The sequence below is a fragment of the Gallinula chloropus genome (assembly GCF_964237585.1).
Source record: "Gallinula chloropus genome assembly, chromosome: 17".
NCBI classification, from domain to species: domain Eukaryota; kingdom Metazoa; phylum Chordata; class Aves; order Gruiformes; family Rallidae; genus Gallinula; species Gallinula chloropus.
In genome coordinates, this window is record NC_140102.1 from 14356889 (window position 1) to 14381586 (window position 24698).

Sequence of the window (24698 nt, forward strand, 5' to 3'; positions counted from 1 at the left end):
CACCATATGGTATGGAATATGCCTTTGGTCACTGGGGTCTGCTGTCCCAATCATGTCCCCTCCCAGCTCCTTGTGCAGCCCAGCCCCTCGCTGGTGGAGCAGGAAGACAAGCTGAAGAGTCCTTCACGTGGCTTAAACACCACCCAGCAACAAGTAAAACATCAGTGTGTTACCACCCTGAATCCAAAACACCACCCTATACCCACTGCTGGGAAGAAAATTAACCCTACCCCAGCCAACCAACACCAGGACAGGGAGCTTGGCAGTGAAACCTGGCTCCTGAGGAGCTGGGCTGAACTCTGCTTTTGCAGTCTGTCTCCTGACATCACACACCAGAGAGGCACTCAAAGCACATCCTGCCAACAGACTATGAGAAGCAGATTTTCAGTGCTCCCCCAGCTACAGCACACAGGGTGAGCCCATGGAACACAGCCTGCCTCTCCCCTGCCAATTCCCCACGTGCTCACAAAACCAATCTTGTTCTACAACAGCACTTTTAAGCTCAGAAATATTTCAATTTCTGAAATTATCTGAAAGTCAAACCTTAGGGGAAATCAAAAGCAATTTAAAAAGTTCAAATATTAACAAAACCTGGGGGCTGACAGAGCTTTTCATGTCTTGGGGCTTTAGACTATTGTGGTTTCTGTGACACAGTAAAGAGTTGTGTCCTTGTTAAGATCCAAGTTAGGCATATTTCATAGAATCCCAGACTGGTCTGGGTTGGGAGGGACCCCAAGGATCACAGAGCTCCAACCCCCCTGCCACAGGCAGGGACACCAACCTCCAGGCCTGGAGCTACACAAGGCTGCCCAGGGCCCCATCCAGCCTGGCCCTGAACACCCCCAGGGATGGGGCACCCACCCCCTCTCTGGGCAGCCTGTTCCAGCCCCTCACCACTCTCTCTGGAAAGAACTTCCTCCTAATATCTAATCTAAACCTTCCTTCCTTTAGCTTTAATCCATCCCCCTTGTCCTGCCATTATCTACCCTTTGAACAAGCTGATTCCCCTCCTGTTTCTCTGCTCCCTTCAGGGACTGGGAGGCTGCAATGAGGTCCCCCCACAGCCTTCTCTTCTCCAGGCTGAACCAGCCCAGCTCCCTCAGCCTCTCTCCATAGGGGAGCTGCTCCAGCCCTCTGAGCATCTCCGTGGCTCCTCTGACCCCTCTCCAACAGTCCCACATCTTCCTTGTGTTGGGCCCCAGCTCTGGACACAGGACTCCAGCTGGGGCCTCCCCAGGGCAGAGCAGAGAGGGACAATCCCCTCCCTGTCCCACTGGCCACCCCCCTCCTGATGGAGCCCAGGATCCCATCACCCTTCCCAGCTGCAGGAGCCACTGCTGGCTCATGTTAAGTATACTTAATTGCATTCATGGTGCCTGGGCCAAATAACAATTAAAACAAGAGAAGCATCTCTACAGCTGAACAACACTGACTCAGGAGCAAGATCACAGCTCAGACAGCAAGTGACAGATGGAACTTTTTAGTTCCAGAGAATTCACTGCTTAGAGTTTTAGGCAAAAATTGCAGCAGGTAACATTTTAGAGTTACATCTTTAAAAAAGTATCAAAATACAATAGAGTAGAGCCAATATATAAGGCTAGAAAACCTAATGGGATTGTGTTTTTCCAGAGAATTTTAAAGATTAGAACACTGACAAAAGTGTTCTGAATTTATGATAAACAATTGCTTTGTAAAAAAACATAATATATCTCCAGCAGCATAAGCCAAGCTGGTTTTCAGTTCTCATCAGATATTAATTTGGCTCTTAAAACACTGCCCATAAAAGCACGTGTTTGCAATGAGGGAAAAACCAACGTGTCCCACCTGAAGCCTGTCAAACGTGAAAACCTCCAGCCCAACTCTGAAACACCCTGGGAATGACAGGCCCCTGACTGAAGTTTACTCAGCTGGAGCAGAGGAGAAACCTTAGCACAGAAAACCCCGACACAGAGGACTGTTCCTGGTCACTACCACGTGCTTTTCTCCACAAGAACTTTGGTCTGAAGCACTACAACGTTAAGAAATCTGTTGTACCCTGCGATGTCAGGCACACAGAGCCAAACAGGCCTGGCAAGGACCACAAGAAACCAGACTGCAGCCAGGGGAGCCTCATTTCACAGGGTCGGGGGTGTTCTCTGCCCTGTGCACCCCTCTGCCTGCCCGGGAGCACAGGCACGGGCACATCACCCGGGCTGAGGGGACATCACCTGGGCTGAGGAGAGCGGGGACATCCCCTGTGCTGAGGGACCACTGCCCTGGGTGAGGGGGCCTCATCCGGGCTGCAGGACACTGGGGCCCAGGCACCCACCGGGACAGGCCGGCAGAGGACGGGGGCGACACGGCAGCCCCCAGCCGCGGTGCAGCCCTGCCGAAGGGCCGGCCGAGCCCGGACCGCCGCTTTACCTCCCCTCTGACACCACCAGCCCCCCATCTTCACCTCGAGAGCCTCCAGCCAGCCGACTGCACCCACCAGGCACCCACCGCGCTGTGCCCAGCCCCCCCCCCGCAGCCCCCGCTCGGGCCCAGCCGCTCTCCCGCAGCCCCGCACAGCCTCCCGCTCCCCCCGCCCCAGCCCAAGGCCCTGCGACCCTCCCCTCCGGGCCCCGCCAGGCCTCTCCGCAGGCACGCCGAGCGCCGCCGCTTCGGCCGCCCCTCCCAGCCATGTCTCCCCGCACCGGAGCCGCCCGCCGCTCCCGCCCTGCCCCAGCCGGCCCCGCACCGCTATTACCGAGCGGCCACGTCCCGCCGGCACCCGACTTCCGCGGCCAAACGGCCCTTCCGATGCCCGCCGGAAGCGCCCGGGGAGGGCGGTGCTCGCAGCGGTCCCGCCCCCTCGACAAGGCAGTACCGGGGCCGGGACGGCGGGTCTGTCGCCGGGGAGGTGGGTTTGGCCGCGGCCGGGGCTCGGTGCCACGTGTGGAGCAAGGGCCGTGGGCTGCGTTTGAAGCGGGTTGTGTGGCAGCGACCCCAGCCCCGTCCGGCCCTGGCTTGGGGTGCTTCGGCTGCTCGGGCTGGGCGCTCTTGGCCGCGGGGAGCTCCTGAGCCTCGGCCAGGGTCTGGGGTTAGGGGTACAGTGCCTAAAATAGCGCCCACACCGTGCCCTGGTGCGTGGCTCGCTGGGAGTGGGGCTGCGTCGTGGTTCCCAATCCCCCAGCCCAAGCCCTCGCACGCTCCAGATGGTTGGGATTTCCCTGCCCGCCTTCCAGCTGCGTGCCCTGGTGTTAGGGTGCCCACAGATCCCACAGGTGGGGAGTGGGACACACACCCACAGGGTTTCCATCAGCTCCATGGAGGAAGCTGAGGCCCCCCCCGCTCCCCCCAGCACTGGGGTTCCCTCACTCGCGCCCTGGGAGGGCAGCGCGGACAGGCCACGCTGCTTCCACACTACTGGTTGGCGCTTTCAATGTCCCGACAGGCTGCTGGGAACCTGTGCTCTTCCACCACCCCTGCTGAGTGACTAATTCTGAGCTGAATTATTTATTATTTCTAGTCTTCAAACATCATCACGCCAGTCAGGCCCTCGGACACCAACACCCTGTGCAAAACCACCTCCAGAGCAGAACGCTGGCGACTGTCAGAGCCGAGGTTTGCTCGCTCGTTCAGCCAAGGGTAAGGTCTGGCACCTGAAACATGATTCCCTCCCAAAGGCATCTGTTTATTTCCCCTCCAGAGAAGCAGTGGCCAGACTCCAAGTGGGCTTCAAATCTGTCATGGAGCCCTTCTGTTTCTCTTTCTGGGGTGGGTTTTGGGTTTTTTGTTGTTACATACAACGTGCCAGAGAGCTTGAACACAACAGTAAAAGTCCAACCTGAAATCCTAACGCAAATCACAGCCTCCTGGCTGCAGCCCTGCAGGGTAACTGCTGGCCCATTGCACAGATAAAGCAAAGCATTGAATTTGGCTCACTGAGCTCTGCTGTCGAGGTGTGATCCAGAGCCACCTGAAATTACTGGGCAAGCGCCCTTCGGATCAGTCCTGAAATGGAGAACTTCTCCAGACAAAAGCTTTTGAAAAGGAGCTTTTCTCAAAAGGCTCCTTCTTTGGTGTGATTCACAGAGGGAAGTTGCTTGGTGCTGAATGTAACCGTGCAGATGATCAGCTGTCACAAGTCAAAGGCCAGGAAGGGTGCCCTGGTTCCGGGAGCGCTGTGGGTGCTTTGACAGATGCCCACCAAGAATCTCCCCGATGCTGTTTGTGCAGAATGGACAGTCCTGACTCAGCTACTGCTAAGACACAAAAGCAAAGAGCACCAAGAGGAGGATTGAAACGCTGCAGGGACCCCAGGAACAGGCTGTCAGGGGTCAGACCGTTGTCTTTGTCGGTCTGTCACCAGCTTTGCACTCTGCTGCAAAGGCAGTGCTGTTCCACTCGCTCATAGTCCCTGTGAGATGGGGCTGGGTGTCCTTCCCCACACACAAACCAAGCAGGGCACACCTGCATCCCCTCTTTTTCTTCCTCCCAAAAGGACAGCACTGAGGGTTTGAAGACAGCAGCCCGCCCGTGTGCTGTTTGCACGCAGGTCTGAGGGCGCAGGAAACCCTGAAGGCCTGTCACTTATAAACACAGTTTTAAAATAGATATATAATGAAAGAGTTATGAAATGACCAGAGGAAAATGTCAGTGCAATCTAAAAAATAAAAGAAAAGCCATAACCATAGTATTAAATTGCAAAGTTGTGGAAATTGGCTGTTGTATTTTCTAAGCAGCTGAAAAACAATTACAGTAATAATGATGAATTGTTATTGCCCTGGGCTTCACAATTGTTCAACCCAGCTCTCCTTTTTCCTCTTTTACATTTTATCTTAATGATATATGCATTAGCTTATCAAGGGCTGGCGGAAGTGCTAAAGTTGTAATCCTTCCCCAGCATGTTCTTCATAGTCAGAGAGACAGAGGTGTTCTGATAAACTACTGACCTGATGGATCCTACAATAATTTATTAAGCATCATTCCAGTTTCCCAACATAGTCAAATTAACCTGCTCTGAGTCTGTCGTTAGCAGAAAGTCTCATCCCTGGATATTTTTTGTTCAGCTGGCCCAAGATGCTTCTGAGTCCATTCTCCACAGGGCATTGTGTCTGTGCAGGGGCAGCTTTGCCTGGCTGGTGGAACGATGGAGTTGCTCAACTCCTCAGAGCTTGAATGGTGCAAGTTCCTGTGGGTGGGAACTCCCTCTTCTACAGCCAGCACAGTCCCTAGTGGGTTACCAGCATGATTCTGCAGGGCAAAGAATTATCAGTTATGGTGATCAGTTAAAATAAAGCCATTTTGAAATGATATTTGAAGCAGCTTCTCTGCTCAGCTGCTTATCCTCGGTCTGCCTGGTGTTTCTCTTTTGTACGGTGGGGTAATAATCATTCAACTTCAGAAGGAAGGATCTGAAGTGTGATTATTAGGAAAAATATATATGCTTTATTATTAAAAGCATTTTTCAGGGAGCATTGTTGTAGCAACACAGCACATGACACACAGTTGTTAACTTTCCCAACAAAAAGATGTTCAGTATAAAATACTTAGAACATCTTACTTATTCTGAGCTCACTAGGCAAGCAATATGGATTATTAGTCTTTGTTAAGTATAAGGAAAGTATCTAAGAGACATAAAACAAGACCCTCTGCCTACGCTGAACTCCTGGCCTATCTTCAGTATCTATGTGCTCAGCGTTTATTTCCAGGTATAGAAATGCCTTGCAGAAACAAGGTGTCATCCATCATCCACAGAGCAACGCTCTGCGCTCATGAACTTGAGCAGAACCACGATGTTCAATATAGATTCTGTAATGAAAGGCTGTCCTGCCACCAGAGTTGGGTATAGTGTGTCTCCGGGTGATGGGCTGGATGGAGCTGGGTTCTCACGTGTCCTTGCAGAGCCAGGCTCAGGCTGTGCTCCCACCTGGAAACACTCTCCTCAAAGCCGGTTTCAGGATTTGCTCAAAATTGTTGTAGCTGTTCCACTGAACCTGAAGTTTTCAGAGTCCTCCAAAGCTCTGATTACTCTCTAATACTGGTCCTGATGTGTGGCCGCAGCCAGGACAGCTCCATAGCTCTACCTTCCCTCCAGCAGAGTATCACTAAGGGTCACCTTGTTTTAAAACAGGGTTATTACAAGAGAAACCCCCCTAAAATGAGACTGATGGAAAATGTTCTGACAAACATGATACCTATGTAATAAAAATCTCATTATTTCCAAATTATTTGTCTCCTTTTCAAGGGAATGAGTCAGAGCATCTGTTTTTTGGGCCCCATGAGGATGACTGGCAGAGTGGCTGCCTCTCACCTGGCATATTTTAATCAGGGGAAGCCTCTGGGTGTGCTGACCCTGCTGTGCTCACTGCGTGCTGTGTGGGCTAAGCAAATGGAGAAGTAACTGCTTGTATGATGGGAGCAGAAGGAGAGGAAGCACCTACACAATGAGGAATGCAGGACAAACACAGTGGTCAGAGATGTGTCTGAGTGCAGCATTCTGTTCAGGCAAAAGGAACCAGAGAGTAAAGCTACTAAAACATCAAGATAAGGTAAAAGATAAAAAAAAGAGAGAGAAAATGGAAGAGGAAGGATGAAGAGAGCTCATCATCAGGGTAGAAAACTGGCTGAAGAAGCAAGTTTGGAATCCTGAGAAAGGAAACTACCCCGCGTTTCAGGATCTGACTGTTCTTACAGCATCAGGACTTGGTGTGGTGGTTGTTTTTTTAAGTTGTTTCTGACCTTAGTGTCAGCTTTCCAGCAGAACAGAAGCAGCCCCCAAAGCCTGCGCTGGGCTGTCTGATCACAAGGATGATGTGCACTGAAGGGTACTGGATGGGAACAGGAGAGGGAAAGTACCCCATGGATGTTTGGTTTTGCTGTTTCTTGCTGTGCCAGGCACAGGGTGCTCAAGGATTGCATCTCATGCACAGGATAGGCACAAGAGCCAGCCTCTGGAGAATCCCAGAATCGCAGTTGTAGGGGTTGGAAGGGACCTCCAGAGCCCATGGGGTCCAACCCCCTGCCAAAGCAGGGTCCCTAGGACAGGGCACACAGGTCGGTGTCCAGATGGGGCTGGAATCTCTCCAGAGAAGGAGACTCCACACCCCCTGGGCAGCCTGTCCCAGGGCTCCCTCACCCTCACCGGGAAGAAATTCTTCCCCAGATTGGTGTGGAACTCCCTGTGCTCCACCTTGAGCCCATCGCCCCTTGTTCTGTCCCCACAGACACTGAGAAGAGGCTGCCCATGTCCCCCTGTGTCCCACCCTTCAGATATTGATAACCAGTGATCAGATCCCCTCTCAGGCTTCTTTTCTCCAGGCTGAACAGCCCCAGCTCACTCAGCCTTTCCTCACAGGGGAGATGCTCCAGGCCCTTCGTCATCTCAGTAGCCTCCTCTGGACTCTCTCCAGGAGATCCCTGTCTGTTTTGTCCCGGGGATCCCAGAACTGGACACAACACTCCAGTTGGGGCCTGACCAGGGCAGAGCAGAGGGCAAGGATCCCCTCCTGTGACCTGCTGGCCATGCTCTGAGGGACCAGGATGATCCAGAACAGGATGCTGTCAGCCTCCACCATGACTACATGCAGATTTTAAACGCATCCTTACTGAACACAGCCAATAAATGACATTTGAAAGAACATCTTTCCACACCAAGTATGCCTGTTTTGGTTTTGTTTTTCCTAAGAAGCCAACTAGAAACTTGGTGCTGTGTCTCAAACAGTAAGAGACCTTCGGACAGGACTTGTTGGGTCTTTAGGGGCCATTCTCAGCTGCTGGTGGCAACTGCACCAGGGTAAGGCACCTCTGGGAAGGATGACCCAGAGCCTCAGGACTTGTGCTGTTGGAAGCTCTGGGGTTCTCATGTTTCAGCCCAGACTTTTCATGGCCATCGGATACTTGTTTGCTCTCACTCTTAACATCGCTCTTGCTCTTAAGGGAGGTGTGTTTACTTGTGTTTACTCCCTGAAGTTTCACAGAGAACAACTGTATTCCTTCTCAGCGTTCAGCTTTTTGGCTAAACAAATTATTTCAAGATCCTTACATAAGGAAAAATCAAGATAATTACCCTGCAATTATTCACCAGTCACATTTTCAGTTTGTGCCCTTTGATTGAAAGTGGCCAGAGTTGCATGCATAATTCCAGAGAAAGTTGCAGAGGAGCTTTGTGTGAGGGTATTAACATTTTCCCCTTCTCCTGGAGATACCTCAGTTGCTATCTGCTTTTTGTCAGAGCTGTGTCATATTGGGAGTTCTCAGTCATCTGGAGATCAACAAATACACCCAGATTTTTCTCTTCTTCTGTCATTTCCAACTGATGAACTCCCAGCTTGCAGCAATTCCCAAGTGTGTGACCTTGTACTTTCCACTATTAAATTTCATCCCATTTCCAGTGTGCCAGCACTCAATGTTATCCAGCTCTTCCAGCAATACACATATTCTCTCTGTATCACTGTTGCCTCCCAACTTTGTGCCATCAGCAAATGCCATCATCTCCCTCCCACCTTTTGTTCCAAGTCCTGCCTGAAAAATCTCAGGGCACGTTGGAGCTGAGTTCCCCACCTTTTCCATGTAGCTGTTTTCTTATGGAGCTGTTCTCTGTTAATTTATTGAAGACATTTTTGAACCTACTGATAGTCTCCTGGTCAGTTCTTAAGGGGCTCAGCTCCACCTTCACAGTCTACCTTTCCACCCAAACTATTGCTATCTGCCTGTAGTAGCTTCTTACCAACAGCTCCCGAGGTGAACCATATGTTTGCCATGTTGTACTGTTTTTATTTTATTAAATCCAGTTAGATTAAATCTAATTGTATATCTATTGTCTAGAAAACAATTAGCAAAGGTATAATCTTAGTTAAATGCAATCTATGGGTCCAGAGGAGGCCAAAGATGACAAGAGAGCTGGAGCACCTCTCTACGAACATAGACAGGCTGAGAGAGTTGGGCTTGTTCAGCCTGGAAAAGAGAAGGCTCCATGGAGATCTTATAGCACCTTCCAGTGCCTGAAGGGACCTCCAGAAAAGCTGGGGAGGGACTTTTTAGGGCGGCATGTAGTGATAGGACAAGGGGGAATGGTTTTAAATTGGAAGGGGGTAGGTTTAGATTGGATATTAGGAAGAAATTCTTCACTGTGAGGGTGGTGAGGCCCAGGGAGGTGGTGGCTGCCCCCTCCCTGTAGGTGCCTAAGGCTGGGTTGGATGGGGCCTTGAGCAGCCTGGGCTGGTGAGAGGTGTCCCTGCCTATGGCAGTGGGTGGGACTTGATGATCTTTAAGGTCCCTTCCAGTCCTGACCATTCTATGATTCTGTGATTCTATTTTTAGTAAAGCTACGTCACAATTTATTTTCCACTTGCTTGTCTGTCCCAAACTACTTTTTTCTTGACATTTTTTTTTCTAAGCTTTTAGTGGTCTTGTGATCAGACTAACAGGTGCCTGAATGACCGGACTGCTTTTCTTCCTCCTGCTTAAAAACAGATAGTGCTTCATTAGTTCCTCAGTAAATAATTACCACCCTCACAACCTGACAAATCCAAAACTTTGTACTGGATGAACGAGGATATGTTCCAGGTCTGGCAGAACCGTGGGCTTGGGAACAGCTCATTCCCTGATCTGCGTGACAGGTACTCACAGGCCTTGCTCTCTCCCTTTGGGTGCAGTCATTTCCATTTCCCTAACATAATTCTCATCAGCTATCACCCTTTGACCCAGTCATCATAGAAAACAGAGGCAAAAGTAATTTAATATGGGGCCATGCCTAATATTTATTGAAAAACAGTTAGGAGCACGAGATGTGCAGTGACTTGGAACACAAGAAAGCCTCCATGAAGATATGCCAAAGACAACACTGTGTCACTGAAGTAAGCAGCTGGAAGCACATAGCTTTTCCCATCACAGTGATGGCACTCCAGACAGTTCCCTCTTTAAAAAACAGAAGGAGCAAGCAGCAGGTTCTGCTGTACAAAGGCCCCGGGTCTCCAGGATTCAGCTTCCCGAAGTAGGTCACATTTGATCTCGGTCCAGGCATACTGCAAAAAGCACCCATTTAACAGGGAGTTTTCAAAATTCATATTCTGCTTCCTGATGCTGTCAACACACATCCTTTTCAGATAGGGCTATACCAGCTGAACATTTTTTCCTTGCTTTTGGGCATAAACAGGCCAGGAATGCTGATGTTCCCTTCAGTTACCTGTATTCCGTCCAAAGTTCCTTGGAAGGTACATATTGACTTTCAGATCACATTTGCATTCAGATGATGGCTTGTTGTTGGAAAAAATCCCTTTAGAGGGGCTGATTAACTTCCTTTCAAATGTTTTCTGTCCCCGACCAAGGGAGCAAAACTAGAAAACAACTTGCTGCGTGGCTTATATCTGAGTTTACAGACGTGGGATCCTGTATTTTGTATTGTTCTCTCTGAACATTAGCACTACTTCTAGCTTAAACATGACTTAATGACAGACTGAAGTCCATCTGTTACAATGACTAGCCTTGGACTCAAGAGGGAGAGTCCTGGGGATAATTTAGGAGTGTGTTTTATAGTTACTTGCGAGCAAGCATTTCATTTCACATCAAGGCAAACATGAGGAGCAGGTGGAAAGAGCTCTCAAAAGCACAACCTGACCTACATAGGGTATTGTAAATTAAAGATATGTATAAAAATAAAGCATTAATGATCCATCACACTTACAACAAACCCCAGATATAAATCTTGCTGCTGCAAAGGAGCTCCACTGCACAGGGCTGAGTTAAATCTTCATTTTGGAAACGGCAGTGCTTCCTGCCAGCCATACCCTGCTACCTCTGCCACTCTGCCACTTGTCTCTCAAGCTTTCTCCTGCCTTTCTGTTGCTTTAACCCTCGTATTACCCTTTTTGCTTTATCACTTGTCTCTCAATTTCCATGTATCTTCTGGCTCTTGCGCCTGGCGTTGGCTCCCCACTCCCCATTACCTCATGCTCTAGGAGCTGCTCAGGGTGACTTGGACCGGCCGTCTACTGATGGCTTGGGGCCACACATGTTCTTCCAGCTGAGCTGAATGTCACAAAAGCAAAGGAGGAAAGCGTCGGCCAGAAGGCCTTGCGCGCAATAGCGGCTTTTATAGCCAGGCAGGATGTTTCTCCAAGGGGCGCAGGGCTGTTGGAGGACTCCTAAGGGCTGCAGGCCCGGCTGCCAGCGGGCGCTGCGGGGCACGGGAACCCCTCGGCTCGCCCGGGCTCCCCCCTCAGCCCCCAACTCCCGCCCGCCTCCCCTAGTACCTGCCTCACAGGCTGGCCCAGGCAGCCGCGTGGCCTTCCCCGGGGCCGCTCTGCCGCCGCATCGCGCCTCCTGCCCCACAGCCGCCGGGCGCTGCCGAGACCCGGGCTGAGGCCGGCCACGGCCCCCTCACGGGGTTATAAAAGGAGGAAGGGGCACGTCAGCTTCACCTGCTGTGGGTATGGCTGCCGCCCTGCCCGGCCTCCTCCCCGGGGGGGGGCTGAGGGGAGCCCTGCGGAGCGCGACGCCACCCGCCGCCGCCGCTTCGCCTCACCACACCGGGGCGGGGGCACCGACCCCTCCCCGCCCCGCGCGCGCGGCGGCGGCGGCTGGGCCGCGGAGGGCGGGAACGGCGCGCGCCCGGCCCCGCCCCGAGGAGGAGGAGGCGGTGGCGGCGGCGGTGTCGTCGTCGGGCGCGCGCCTGGCCCCGCCGTGTCCGCGTCCCGTGCGGCCGCCATGTTGTTGTGGCTGTGAGAGGCGGCGGAGGCAGCAGCCAGGAGCCCAGCGACCCCGGCCCAGGCAGGACGCCGCGCCCCGGGAGGGGGTGTGGGGGCTCCGCGCCATGCCCTGCCCCACGGTAAGGAGCCGGGGGGAGGTGAGGCGGGGGGGGGAAGGGTTGTCCGGGCTCGTCCGGTGTCTTGCGGTGGGGCGGGCCGGCCTGCCGGGCCGGGGCCTGGAGGAGGGCGGCCGGGCTGTCAGCTGCGGGGCCGCGGCCCGGCACGCCCCCCTCGGCCCGCAGGGTGAGGGGCAGCGGCGGGGCCCCGGCGCTGGTTCTTCCTGCTCCGCTCTGCTCGGTCGGGGCCGTCGCTGGAGAAGGCGGCGGGCTGAGGCGGTCGCCCGGCGCCAGGGGTGGCGGCGGCGGCGGCCTCCTCCTCCTCCCCGGGCGGACGGAGGTGCCGTTCCGGGCGGCGGCGCGTCCCTTCGCTGAGGGGTTCAGGCTGCGGGCGGGGCAGGGTGGGCTCCCCGCTTGGCCGCTGCTGGTGGTCGTGGCCTGCGGGCCTCACCTGGCGCCGGCCGCCTCCCTGCCGTCCCGCGGGGGTGGCTGGCTGTCTCCCTGTTGCCGGTGTAGCTGAGCTGAGGGATCGCCTCACGTCTCTGGCAGCCGCGGTGCCGTGCTCGGCTTCTCCTCCTGCTTTGGCCGTGGTGTCAGTTGTGTTCGGCCGTCCTTGTGCATGGGGCCAAAATACCCGTTCCCTCTGGAAGCGAAGGCTTGTTGAGGCTCTTTATTGACATAGTTTTGGGGCTTTAATCACACCTCTTCCTCGTCTTCCTCTTAACAGTCCTGTTCTTTTGATGGGATCTGAGCAGATGTTGTCCTTCTCTGGTGAGTAGTGTTTTGCTTTCCCATTCCCCCTAACCATGGAGTTTAAGTTTTTGTGCTGAAGTCATTCCCTCTTCTGCTCATTCTTTTGGGGTGTGTTGTTTTTTCAACAGATGACACCTCAGGTTCTTTCACATCTCTCTGCACAGGAAACCAATTTCTTTCCTTCTCATACACGTTTTCCGCATTGGGGGGAAGGCTGGGTATGAACTTGTAACACTTGCAGACTTCAAGTCTGATAGCCACTCCTGCATGCTTCACCTGTCAGTTTTCTTGGGTGATGAGCCCTGTGTGCAGGAAGGCTTTCTTTTAGAAGAAAAGAGCTGGTATAGTGAATCACATCAGGCAGTGCTGAGTGTAGAGGTACAGCCTGTCTTCATGGTGAACATAAGGGTGTATTTAAACTCCTGGGTCAGCCAATTGGGAAGGGGTGATGGTGTGACTGAAGGAACCCTGGCAGGTTTCTTGTAATACTCGTCCTGCTCTGAGTGTGAGATGAAGCACTGAGGTGTCTTTTGTCTCTTACTAAAGCACATGCTGTAGCATTTGGAAATAAAGGTTTTGGGGGTGGCAAAGGGGTTTTTACGGAGTGATTGTGGACAACCTGAGGTGGGGAGGCTGACATCTGATATCTGCATTGCTTCAGCTGTTGCTGATCACAGTGGGTTTGGAAGATAGAAAAGTGCTGTCTTTCCTAGTACAGGAAATACTGCGAACCATGTGTTGAAACTTTCTGCAGATAAGTAAAAGGCAGGGCACGGGATTCTAAAATGCTTCATGACAAGTGTTGCTGTGTGCGTGCTTTGGAGTTTGAGGGGGGTGAATGTGCAGCAACAGCAGTGTTGAACAGCAGTGGGGGGGTTGGGTGGCTGTACTAAAAGTTGCTCATGTCCTACTTCAAATTGTAGCAGTGCTGTACTGAGGATCAGGCTTAGTTGTTTTGCCACCACTGTTACATGTACCTATTTAGGGTACTGTTAATATACATGATGATAACTGTCTGCACTAGAAATCATAGAAATATCAGTGTTAGCCTGTGTAATACTATACAGCCCACAAATGATACCAAGGAGGTGGAGTAGGTCACTTGAGTAAGTTGTGTTTGTCATAAAAATGACCAGGCACAGGTGGAGGAGATGGGGATGGAGCATGCCCAAGCATTTGAAGATAGAGAACACAGTATTTTATCTCAGATCTTGTTCCACCTACATACAACCCAGGCTGGTGGAGAGAAGTATGTTGTCAGCCTTTCAAGAGTAGGAGGAACGTGGCTATGATGAGCTTTGCTGGCAGTTAACCCTTAAGAAAGGAGTAATTTAAGGAGAAAGGTGTTGTCAGGCTTCTGCCTGTTACTCCAGCAGCCTAACAAGCCTGCTGTAGCAGGGAAGAGGGAATTGACTCCATGGAGTGGATTGGAGGAACTAGGTTAGGATCCAACACAAAGTCTGAGATCCTTCCACCTACAGAGGTCAAAGGGATGTGGTGGCCGTGCCTGCTCTGGTAGCGTCCTACTTCCTACTGGGATGTGTACCCAGATAGAAGATGATAGGTCTCCTCTTCTTGCTATCAGTGGTGTCTTCCAGAGCATGTGACTCCACACAGTGCACTGGTGCTTATCAAATATTGTAGGCTAGAATGAGAAGTGCTGATACTTGCATAAGCACTTGTTTTATGGCTGTTTCTACTGGCTGAATCAATGTAAGTTATGTTTCTTTCAAAAGAAGCTTCTAAGTATTGAACTCTCTAAGCTGTGATGTGTTCTGCATCTGTCTCTAGCTGGAGTAGCTGGTGGTGTAAAGATCTGCCTGTTAGATACCATATTGGTTTTAACTGTGAGAAATGAGCTTTGTGAGACCACAGTTCTAGACAGTGGTGCTGTAACTTGCTAGTGCTGTCAGGAGAACTTCAGGAATAAGCATAGCACTCATTACATGTTGCATTCCTTGTGGATTCAGTGGATTGTTAAAAGGTAGTTATATCTTTGTGGTACTTCAGAGTCTCAGAGTGATTTAGCTGCATGAAAATCTTAAAAGTGAAGTTAGTCCTAATTCAAGAATTTGAAGTACTGGCTTTTTACTCAGCCTGCTGTGTCAGTAGGGAATGGAAGGCTTTGACTCCTGATGCATTATGACTTCTACCTTGGATGCATTACTCCTGAATGGAGCGAGGTTGCTGTGTCCAGACAGGTGTATTAAGGTGTGTGTATGTCAGCTTCTTGTGTCTGCTCCTTGTGGGATGGGCAGAGGTGACACGCTGCAGCATTGCTTGGTGTCAGCTGTCCTTAATGTGGAGTGTAGCAGCTAACAAACAGCCAAGACTGTCCCCTTGCTTTGGGGTGAATAGTGGAGGACTGACAGAATGTACTTGCTCCCTTAGAAATGTAATTGTATGCCAGAGCATGAATAGCCCAGACCTGTTTGGTAGTTGCTGGTAGTGGTGTGTGTTAAGGAGGCAAACCCCCACTGGCGGTAGTGAATCTGGGAGGTTTTTTATCCCATAGGAAGGCCTCAAGTCAGTCTCTCCTGGTCAGAACTAGAGGCAAGAGCAGGGAAGTGTGGCCCTGTCTTATTGAAACCAGTGGTATCTTTTGTGTTCAGCCCATTATGAAGTATCTGGGCTGTGTTGCTTTGTGCTAGAGGTGCTCTGCTCACCTTGAGTAGGTATCATCAGAACTGCAGCTCCACACCATGCAGAGTGAGCTGGGGAGGAGGAGCAAAGCAGGCACCTTTCTGGAATGTCAGTTGAAATGGATAAGCTCTTTCTGGAGTCACTGATGTCCATCTAAGAGCATGTTTTTTACAGACTTAACTTAAAATACAGTTGCTGATACCTAGATGTGGTTCATCTGAAACCCCTCTGAATGGGAATCTGAATCCCAAGGCTTGACATGTGAATTAAGCTGTTAGCTGGAAGTGATGCTCTTACTGGGGGGAGGAGGGGGCAACAGAGTTTTGAGGAGGTGATGTCCCTCATGGGTGTTATTGCTGAAAACAGCAAGCTTTGTTGCATCTATGATCTAGTTTTATGGGTTTTTCCTACATTTGTGTGTTATGTATATGTGTGAGTGAACAAATGACATTGTAATAGCTACCATGTAGCTGGTAGAACCCTTTCCAAAGGTGGATTAAAAAAATACAACCACCAAAACACTGAACAAATAGGTGGTGGTTCTCCATCTGTAGAAGAGTTGGATTTTGGATGACTTAAAACTGGATGGCCTTTAAGTGCACAATTTTAGCTGCAGTATCAAGCTGCTGTATTGAAGTACTACCACTCTTTCAAAAGTTAATACTCTGAACAAGATTCTAGTGGAACTTAACAGACTAATTTCTCTAAAATTATTTTCCTCTTGACTTGGGATGAAGTGAGAAGCTGTAAAGCAGCATTGATAGGATGGCTTGGGGGCAGGCTGTTGTACCAGCTACCAGTCATGCCAGTAGTGAAGCAGTAGCTTGAATAGTGGCCTCTGTAACACGCTGCTAGCTCTTAAGTAGTATTAAACCCCTTTTTTGAGAGACAAAACCTACAAAATATTGAATTGCAAATACTTCAATGTGTAATTTTGCTGTTCATTGTTAGCTGAAAGTAGACAGAAGAGAAAAAAGCCAAAAGCCTTAGGAGACAAAGCGAGTTGTCTTTTGCATTGCTCAGCACATCTCACTGTGTTCATTGTGACGGACTGGCCAGCCCTGATGAAAATGAAGTTGGTTGTGCTGTTGACAGCTTTTATCTGAGATGCTGATCTAGCTGATGCTTTAACTGACTTCTGTGACATCAGTTCTTTATCAAATTATTTTCCTGCGTGAGAGTAGTGTGGTGGTGGTCAGCTTCAGGGGCTTTGGCTTCTTGGGAAGCACTGCAGCAAGTGCTAGGAGTGAAGTTTGAGCTTCGTGTGGAAAATTACCTTGCCACCTGTGGAGCTAGCTTGAAGCTAGAATGAAATTAGAAGCTTGGTGTTGGTCCATGGCTCCTTGGAAAGAGCTGGGTGTTTGAAAGGGCGGTTGGAACAGATGACTGTGACTGGGGTGTGCTCATACAGTGGGAGCTGACATGGGGAATGTCCAGGGGTTTGGGCAGCAAGGCAAGCTGCTCTGGGCCTCAACTCCCACAGCGTGGCCTAGAAGGCTGTGAATATCCATGTAGGAAAGATGTCTTCTGAGACGTGAACCTTGGTATCTTTTAACTTTGTCTTCCTTACTGCTGTGTGTATTGATTTCAAGCTGTGTGTTCTGTGCTCCCCTTCCTTTCATTTTAGTCTGGTTGCTCCTGGATTTTTCTGCAGCGTGCTGGTTTCTGTCGGGTTTGATAGGGCTTCTCCACAGAATGACCTCTAGTGTGGTGGCTTTTGTGTACTTCTGGGGAGGATAAGTGGAAGCCTTCAGTCTGTGGAGAGCTAGAAAGCTCTTCTGCTTCATGGGCAAGCACATGAGTGTTGCAGTGCTTACAGTGCTGTCTTTTTTTATCTTCTGGCAGAGCTTTAAAATAAGTTGTGATTGCGTTTCAACTTGGTTACAGAAAAAGTTGTTTTAACTGTGCTTTTCTGCCTGCTGGATTAAGTCCCTGAGAAAGTCTGGGCTGATGGCATACCTTTTGGATCCTGTGAGGAGGAAGCAGGATTTAGGGACTTGCTTTCTTGAGCTGGGGCAGTTCTGCAGGTACATGGATCTACACCTGCAGGCACCTATTAAGCTCAAGGCTGAATGTACTTGGGGAATGTTGGTTATCTTGAGCTGAGTTTTTTGTATTGTTTTAATTTCAGAATTGAAGTTATTCTTTACTGGTGCAGCCTCTGGCAGATGTGCAGGATCTTCCTGCTCAGGTCCTACTTTGTTTAGCCCTTGTTGGGGAAAAAGAATTGGAAAATGCTTTTCACTTCAACCTTAGTGTTCTACTTCTCAGGGAAACATAGTCAAAGTAACTTGCTACCTCTGTGTACTTCTCCCATGTTGGGAGTACACTATCCCCACCGATAAGACTCATACCAAAGGCTCTCTTGTTTGTAGTCTCTTATGCTATTTTAGGATCATGGAAAGGTTTTCATCATGCTTTAACTGAGACTTCTGAAAACAAAATAACTTGAAATGCAGATATCTAGGGTGCTTGCCTGTAGGATGAGGTCTCTTGTGCATAAGTCTAACAGCCTCTAAGTGTTTTTGGTTGTTCTGGTACTCTGCAGGGTTCATTCCCACAATATATACTCAGTATGGGAGGAAGTAATGTGCTGCAAGTTGAATTTGTGGAGGAAGACTGCTGCATTGCCGTAACTAAGTCTTTGTAGCTTTTCTTTTTAATACCAGGGATTTATGCACTGGTATAGACATTATTTATAGAAACACTGTTAGAACAGTTTTCTGTTGCCCTTTTGTGAGCCTCATTTGCTTCTCCAACTTTGGGACTAGAAACTAGGGCTATAATCAAAGCATTAATTCTATGGTGCTACCTGAAAGAATGGAGCTTCGGGAAGAAATAAAAATAGTCTCTCTTTCCCCCTGCCTTTAAAATAAGGTTTTGACTTCTATATGAACTGGGGAAAGGCAGACTCTTGACAGAACGGGACTGTGCTCTCTAGTGCTGTTTCTGCACTAGTGGATGTGCCTGTATGAGGAAAGGACAGAAATGTCTGTCTCTGTGCTGAAAGGCGTAGATTGAAGTCAAGTCTGTGAAGACAAGATGCACTTGGTTGGCTTTCTGACTGCTGTCGGAGAGCAGAGCACAGGCAGGGCTTGCCTGCAGGGTGTGTTGCGTTTGCTGTCTGCCCAGCTCACCCTGTGAGCAGCCTTTTGTGTAGGGGTGATGAGAATCACAAGCCTTCCGAGTCCTGTGAGTATGACTCCTCGGTTTCTCTGGTTTGACTCTTCTGCACAAGTAGGATTCTTATTTTTGGGGGGGGTTTCTGTACAGCTGGTGGCATGATTTCAGAAAATAGATGGGAAATTAGGTTTTTCCTTGGCTTTTTGTCATGTAAAATTCAGCCTTCATCAGAGAGGGGTGGACTGCTGGAATTTTGATTGTGGTTATTTGTTTGCTAGAATATGTAGCTGACAGTATTGAGGAGTTGTGTGAAACTAAAGACTGGATGGAAGAAATGGTAACAAAGATTTAGCACCTGGGGGAGATCAAGAAACATTTACTTGTACCTACTGTACCACTGCAACTGCTTGTGTCTGAAGAGTCTCAATGCCTTGCATGCTTTACAGGCCATGGTCCATGGGTAAGATGACTTCAGTACTTCTGAAGTGAAGCCCCGATGTTGCTGTATGGAAATGTTAGAATGCTCCAGTGTTAAGCTCTGTCATACTGCTTGTGCTATCTCTCTGTGCTCTCAAAATTTAAGTCTGAAGCTTCTCATGGAAGTGGTTGCAGACAGGTTTGGAATTGGTAGGATTTCTTGGAATTTCCTATCTGGTAGATAGAAGTGGAGCAGCAGCCTGAGTCACCTTGTTCTCTGTGCAAGTAGATCAGGAAAAGGGAGTGAGCTAGCTGCTGTGGCTGGCTGATTCCATCTCTTGTAGCCGCAGTTGACCTAAATGTGTACTGTGAAAGCTTCACTTATTGCATTGCTATCTGTAAGCTTGTAATTGCTATCATTGAAACGTAAACTGGAGATAAAACGAGATGCTGTAAAGTTCTGCTGTTTAATTACACTGTTTGTTGCATCCTTGATAGGGTGCTTGCTTTGAGACCTTTTCAGACCGGATTCTGGATTTGTTGCAGCTAAAAACTGTCTTTGGTTTTACTTGCCTCCAGCCTTCAGTATCTTCTCTGACTTTCAAAACTACTGTTGCCAAAGCTGACTCTTACTGTTCTTTGGGTTCAAACTTAAAATACTTGTTGATCTCCTGACAAAGAACAGGTGATCCAAAATGAGAAGCTACAAGGAGAAAGCTCACCAGCTGTATCACAGAGCAACTCTGCTTGGAAACTGATGTGAAGACATTGCTTTGTGTTCTGCAGTCAGTTTGCTATTGCCTGAGTAGAGTGGAAAGATTCCTCTGTCTTGTGAGCTGATAGCTTTGCTTTTATTCTATGAGTTTGCCTTGTTTACTTTTTTTGCTTTTAAGAACTATGTTAGTGTAATGTAGGCATTGTTAAACTTTTGATCCAAAAAACATGACTGAAGTGTCTAAGCAGATTGCAATTCTACATTATTTTGATTATTTGCTTTTAATAAATGGAAGCTGAAAGCAAGTGAAGTGTACTTAATGTAAACTTGCAAGTTTATTCCCTCAGCCTGCAGATGTTTTATTACTTCCCATGTAAGCACTGTGCATGTGTATTTTAAGAGTGGATAAGCTTTTCATCAAATTAATGACTAATCCTTATCGAACAAGTGTTCATCTTTACAATTAAGTACTCCTGTTCTTTAATTGTGTGGTGATTGGACATGCTAGTCATGAGTACATTTGAGAATTCAGATTCTTAATTTTCCCTCACTGCTGGTAGCAGGAATTTGCTGTGAACAGGGCATTATATTCTGGTTGGATACCCATTATAATTAAATTACCATCTTTGTCTATGTTCAGTGAACCTTTCTTTGAGTTAACTTCCAAAAGAATGCACCTTTTTGCACTTTGGGAAAATCTGAACTCTGAAGAAAAAGGAAGATGGAGCAAGGTAAATATTTTGAGGTCTGGGCTTTCCTTGTAGGTTTGGCTAATGGATTATGGTCAAGGCATAGCTGTTTTCTAATGCAGAATACAATGGCGCGCTTGTTTTCTTTTACTTTGGACTGGAATCTCTTAATCCCTTCAGACCCAAGCATGAGTATCACATGATTTGGAGGTGTTTGGTTAATGTACTTCACTGCTACAGAGCATCCCTGTACATAACAGATGAGTAAGTTTGGACTGCAGGGAGAAGCCACATGGAAAGTCTCAGTTTTGGAGGTCCAAGCCTAAGTTTTTAATTCTTTGCTGCTGAGTTGTGTTCTAGCAAAACAAAGTGAAAGCATCTGCTCAGTTAGACTTGTAAGGAAGGAGATCAGATTTCTGCTCTAAGCCTCCTAGTTCACAGTCAAAAGAACTACAACTTGAGTATACCAATAGTATACCTATCTATTCAGTGTACCTACAGATGCTCCAACAGTGTGTTACGGCGCTCGTATGCACTCTGCCTTGCAGGAGAACTGTGGTGGTACAGGTAATCACAGGTCCTCCTTTCAGAATCTGTGGCTGTGTGGGACATCAGTGGATATGTAGCTGTATAAGTAATACTCATAAACTCCTCTTAAAGTAAAAGAATAATAAATATTAATTAACAGATAATTTCAGAAAATAGTAGCTTTTTGTATAGCTGCACAATAGTAATGTCATGTCTGATCACTGTCATGGTGGTGTTCCCCCCTTTCAGTTCTGCAGGCTTTAACAGCTGGAACCAAAATTTCTTCCACATGTCAAGCTGGAATTTTAGCTTTTAAGTCCTAGGAAGAACGGTGATAATTGATGAGGCAATCTGCTAGATCTGGTGAGAGAACAGGGCAAGATGAGTATGTTGGAGTTTTCTAAAATAGAATGGGATTCCTTAGAATGCTGACACATGGTAATGAACTGAGGGTCATAAGAAATAATGAAACAGTGATTTCAAAGATGCTGATCTTGATTCTTGGTTCTGCTTTTGCAGAATTTGGTAGGTTAAGCACCAGAACATGGTTGCTTTGCTTGGAGTAGCTTCAGTAACTGATTTTACTAGCAGCTGGAGCCTGCTTCTTCCTGAGCTCTTTTGGTTGCATCAAAAGAAATGCAAAAATAATTGTGGAGTTCCAGTCCTGGTGGCTCTATACTTAGCTCATTACTCCAGGCAAATTATCTTTTGCTTCTCAAGTGTTGACTGGTAGGCTGGTTTGAGAGCTGTCTAACTTTCAACTGCTAGGTCATTCTACCTCCTCTGCAATGGTTTTGTCATATAGGCACTTCTTCCTGTGAACTCTTGAAAGGTTGGCAATAACCTAACAGTGGAAGGGTCTAAGGATGGGAATTCTTTAGTAATTTGCTGAGAGAAAAAGCAGTGCCAAACATGCTGTTGTAATTGTCAGGAAGCAGTCTTGAAACCTGCTTGAGATGATGCTTACCTTCAGAGGGTAGTTAGGTTCATTACTGGCACTGTACTGCCTGGGTGTGGTGTTTGTGTGGAGGACTTGGCCTAGGGAGTTGTGGGCACAGGACGAAAGGACTTTGCTTGGTTTGACATGTGTAAGATTGGTATATCAGGGACAATAGGACCCATGTCTTGCTTTCATTTTTTTTTAGGCTAGCCTTTTAATAAGCTGTTTGCATAAGGTACAAATTTAGGTGCTCCCATCCTTTCTGAGGGTAACACCCAGAGAACAGTCCTATTAAAACTAATAGTGCTGTTGCATCATTCCTTAGACTGCCATGTTCTCATTCAGCACGAAGGTATGAAGACTTTTCCTCTTGCATAAGACAACTTGATTTGTTCTGGTTGGGGAGGAAACAGTTTGGCAGCTCACTAAAGGGTAAGTAGCATGCTGCTGTGCTCTGTAGGTTATTTTCCTAAAGATGACTATTTGGAGTTGTTGTCCAGCTTTCTGAGCCCTCAGCAGTATGTACAACTGCCGGAGGCTGGACCACTGCTCACAGATGCACTTGCTGAACGCAGTTTCTTTGCTGCTTCTAAGAAGCATGTTTGGTGCTGCTAGACCCAAAATCTGGCATGCAAATTAGAGACCTAGTGGGGCCAATCCTTGTGTACTTGAAAATATTTAAGGGCCCCAAAATTGCATGATGTCTTCATCTAACTCACCCCTTTTCAATTACCCAGTTGCAGCTGCTATTGTTTTTTCAGGTTCCTCCAACAAAAATCAGTGTTTGTTCTCAAACACTTGCTCCTCCTATGTGTCAGTCCCAGCAGACTGAGCAGTATGCTGGTTAAGAAAGAATTATTCTACAAATAAGCTGCCAGTTTGCTGGCATTTGTTACTGAGCCAAACCACCTTCTCTTACCGAAGGTGAGGGGTGAGAAGTAAAAATGTGCCTTGTCAAAAGAAGTCAGTCTTAAATGAGTTGTGTCATGAAAAGAGCTAAAAGGGACCCAAGTGTTTTTGTTCAAGTGTTATGTTAGAAGTAAGCAGGTGGACTGGGGAGAATCTACTTAAGGTTACAGTTTAAAGAAAGGCCTAATGCCCCAAATCCCTCAAAACTAATTTATGTGCTTAAACTTCACCATTTTTATACTGACTCTTGCCAAGACAATTAAATCCCAGAGCTTGTTTGAATTTCCGGACTGGGTTTGGAGCACAGTAGCTCCTTCTGCAGGTGCAGAGAATGCTCAGGTCTGTTCAGGTAGGTTGGTGAGCCTCAGTGGCTTTATGGCTGGAAAGAGTTTTTAGGAGTCTGAAGATGTTGCTGTGAAGCACATTTGTGCTGCAGCTACAGATGTAGCCAGCTGGGTTTTTTTTTTTTACAGCTTGTAAAAGGTCAGCTTTTGAACTTCCATGAACTGATGAACAGTAAACTTCAAACCAGATTTTTAGCACCTGTTTTCTAGAATTTCAAGCCTCCTGTTTGACTCTGGAAAATTTAGGAGTAGAAGAATAAGGTCTTTGTGTGGATTGGTAAGATCTGATCAACTGTTTGCAGCTAACTAAAATGCAAAAGGTGAAGGAATGCCCTAGGGCCAATTTAGAGAAGGCTTGTTCAGCTGAACGAAGATCAATTGTACTGAAACAACTTGGTACATTCATCATGCTAGCAAATGAAAACACAACCAGACCATATTTCAGCAGCAATTAGTCAGGCTTTGCCATTGTATTCTCCTCTAGGTGAGATTCTGCTAAGTATTGCTGAAAGACTTGACCTAGCAGCATTTGTACATGTTGAAACAAATGTGGTGGATTGAAACTTGTCTTGAGAATCTGCTGCTTGTTAGCTGACTTCTAAAGAGCCACTCTACCTGTAACCCCTCAGAAATCATGCTGATGACTTGGTTACTTTGGTTTTTTTTAATAATGCTTTAACCAGAACTAGGAGAGTTGAAACAAGGTGATAGTGATAGTTTAGTGCATATGTGAGTGTGGAAGAGAAAGTTGTGAATCTTTCTGTGAAGGTGGGAATCCATACATCATGCTGTATGAGTGAGTGACAGCTTGGCCTCTAAATGGAATTCAGAGCATCTTTGCTGTGTTATAAAAAGCTTGTTGCCTGGTGCTGATCTGTTCCTCCAATGTAGGGCTTTTTGTAACCTTTAAACTCTGGAAGTATAGAATAGGAATTTATCCTGTTAAAACCTGCATTTGTTTAGAGCTAGCTCCTACTTATTCACCTATGTCCTACATCTCTAGATCTCAGCTATTTAAATACCAAGGTGTGTGTCACTCTGAACTTACTGGGTAGGTAGGTTTTTTCCTTTACCAGAAAGAAGCATGTGTGACCTGTGGTGAACAAGCAGCTGTATCTTGTTACACCTTTTGATTCTTCAGTTCTGTTTATGTAGAGTGCTAAACTTCTAATGTAGGATTTAGGAGTTGGTTTTCCAGTGAGTTTTTGCCTGTGAAATCCTGGAGGTTTATCCAAATATTTGAGATGAAGAGTGTCTAACTAACTTCAGCCTTATCTTGGAAGTGATATATTTCATGGTGATCTGAAGTCAATTTTACAGGCTTTCTTTTTGAGGAGGAATGGGGGAAAGTCATTACTAATGTCTCATCTAAACAAAGTCAGCTGGCTGAATATTGTAACACGCACTGGGTGTATGGAAGGATTTAAAAATGAAGTGCTTGATGAGAAGTAGCAGGGGGTTTTGTCTGAAATTGCAGATTTTCATAGTATTTCAAGGTAGCTTGGTGTAAAGCTTTCATAGAAACTTTGCTCATACTGAGGGGGTGGGTTGGGAGTTGAGGTGAATTAAGTTCATCACAACTCAAATGTGGTTCTTTCTCTTCTTTCCAGTGTTTTAACTCCTTGACACAAGTGACACAGCCTTCCTTGCAGACAGATTTATGGTAGAAATCTGCTACTTAACCTTTATTTCAGTGTTGTGTCCATATATTGATGCTGCTTCTAGATCAAGGTTGCTGCAAGCAAAGCTGTTAAGTGCTTCTGCAGTGCTTTTTTTTCTTCTCTACATAAAATGCTCCTTATCCTAAAGTTACTGGCTTACAGCAGCCTTCCTGGGCAGGGTGCTGCTGGCATGCTGCAGCCTGGCATAG

The 24698-nt window shown here is 47.8% G+C and overlaps 1 long non-coding RNA gene across 1 annotated transcript; it reads left to right on the forward strand.

Moving 5' to 3' along the window:
- The first annotated feature begins 2839 nt into the window (after positions 1-2839).
- Positions 2840-7577, forward strand: LOC311198041. Its single transcript, XR_014617677.1, has 3 exons — positions 2840-2881; positions 3491-3609; positions 7322-7577. It is a non-coding gene; the product is annotated as an uncharacterized lncRNA (long non-coding RNA).
- The last annotated feature ends 17121 nt before the right edge of the window (positions 7578-24698 follow it).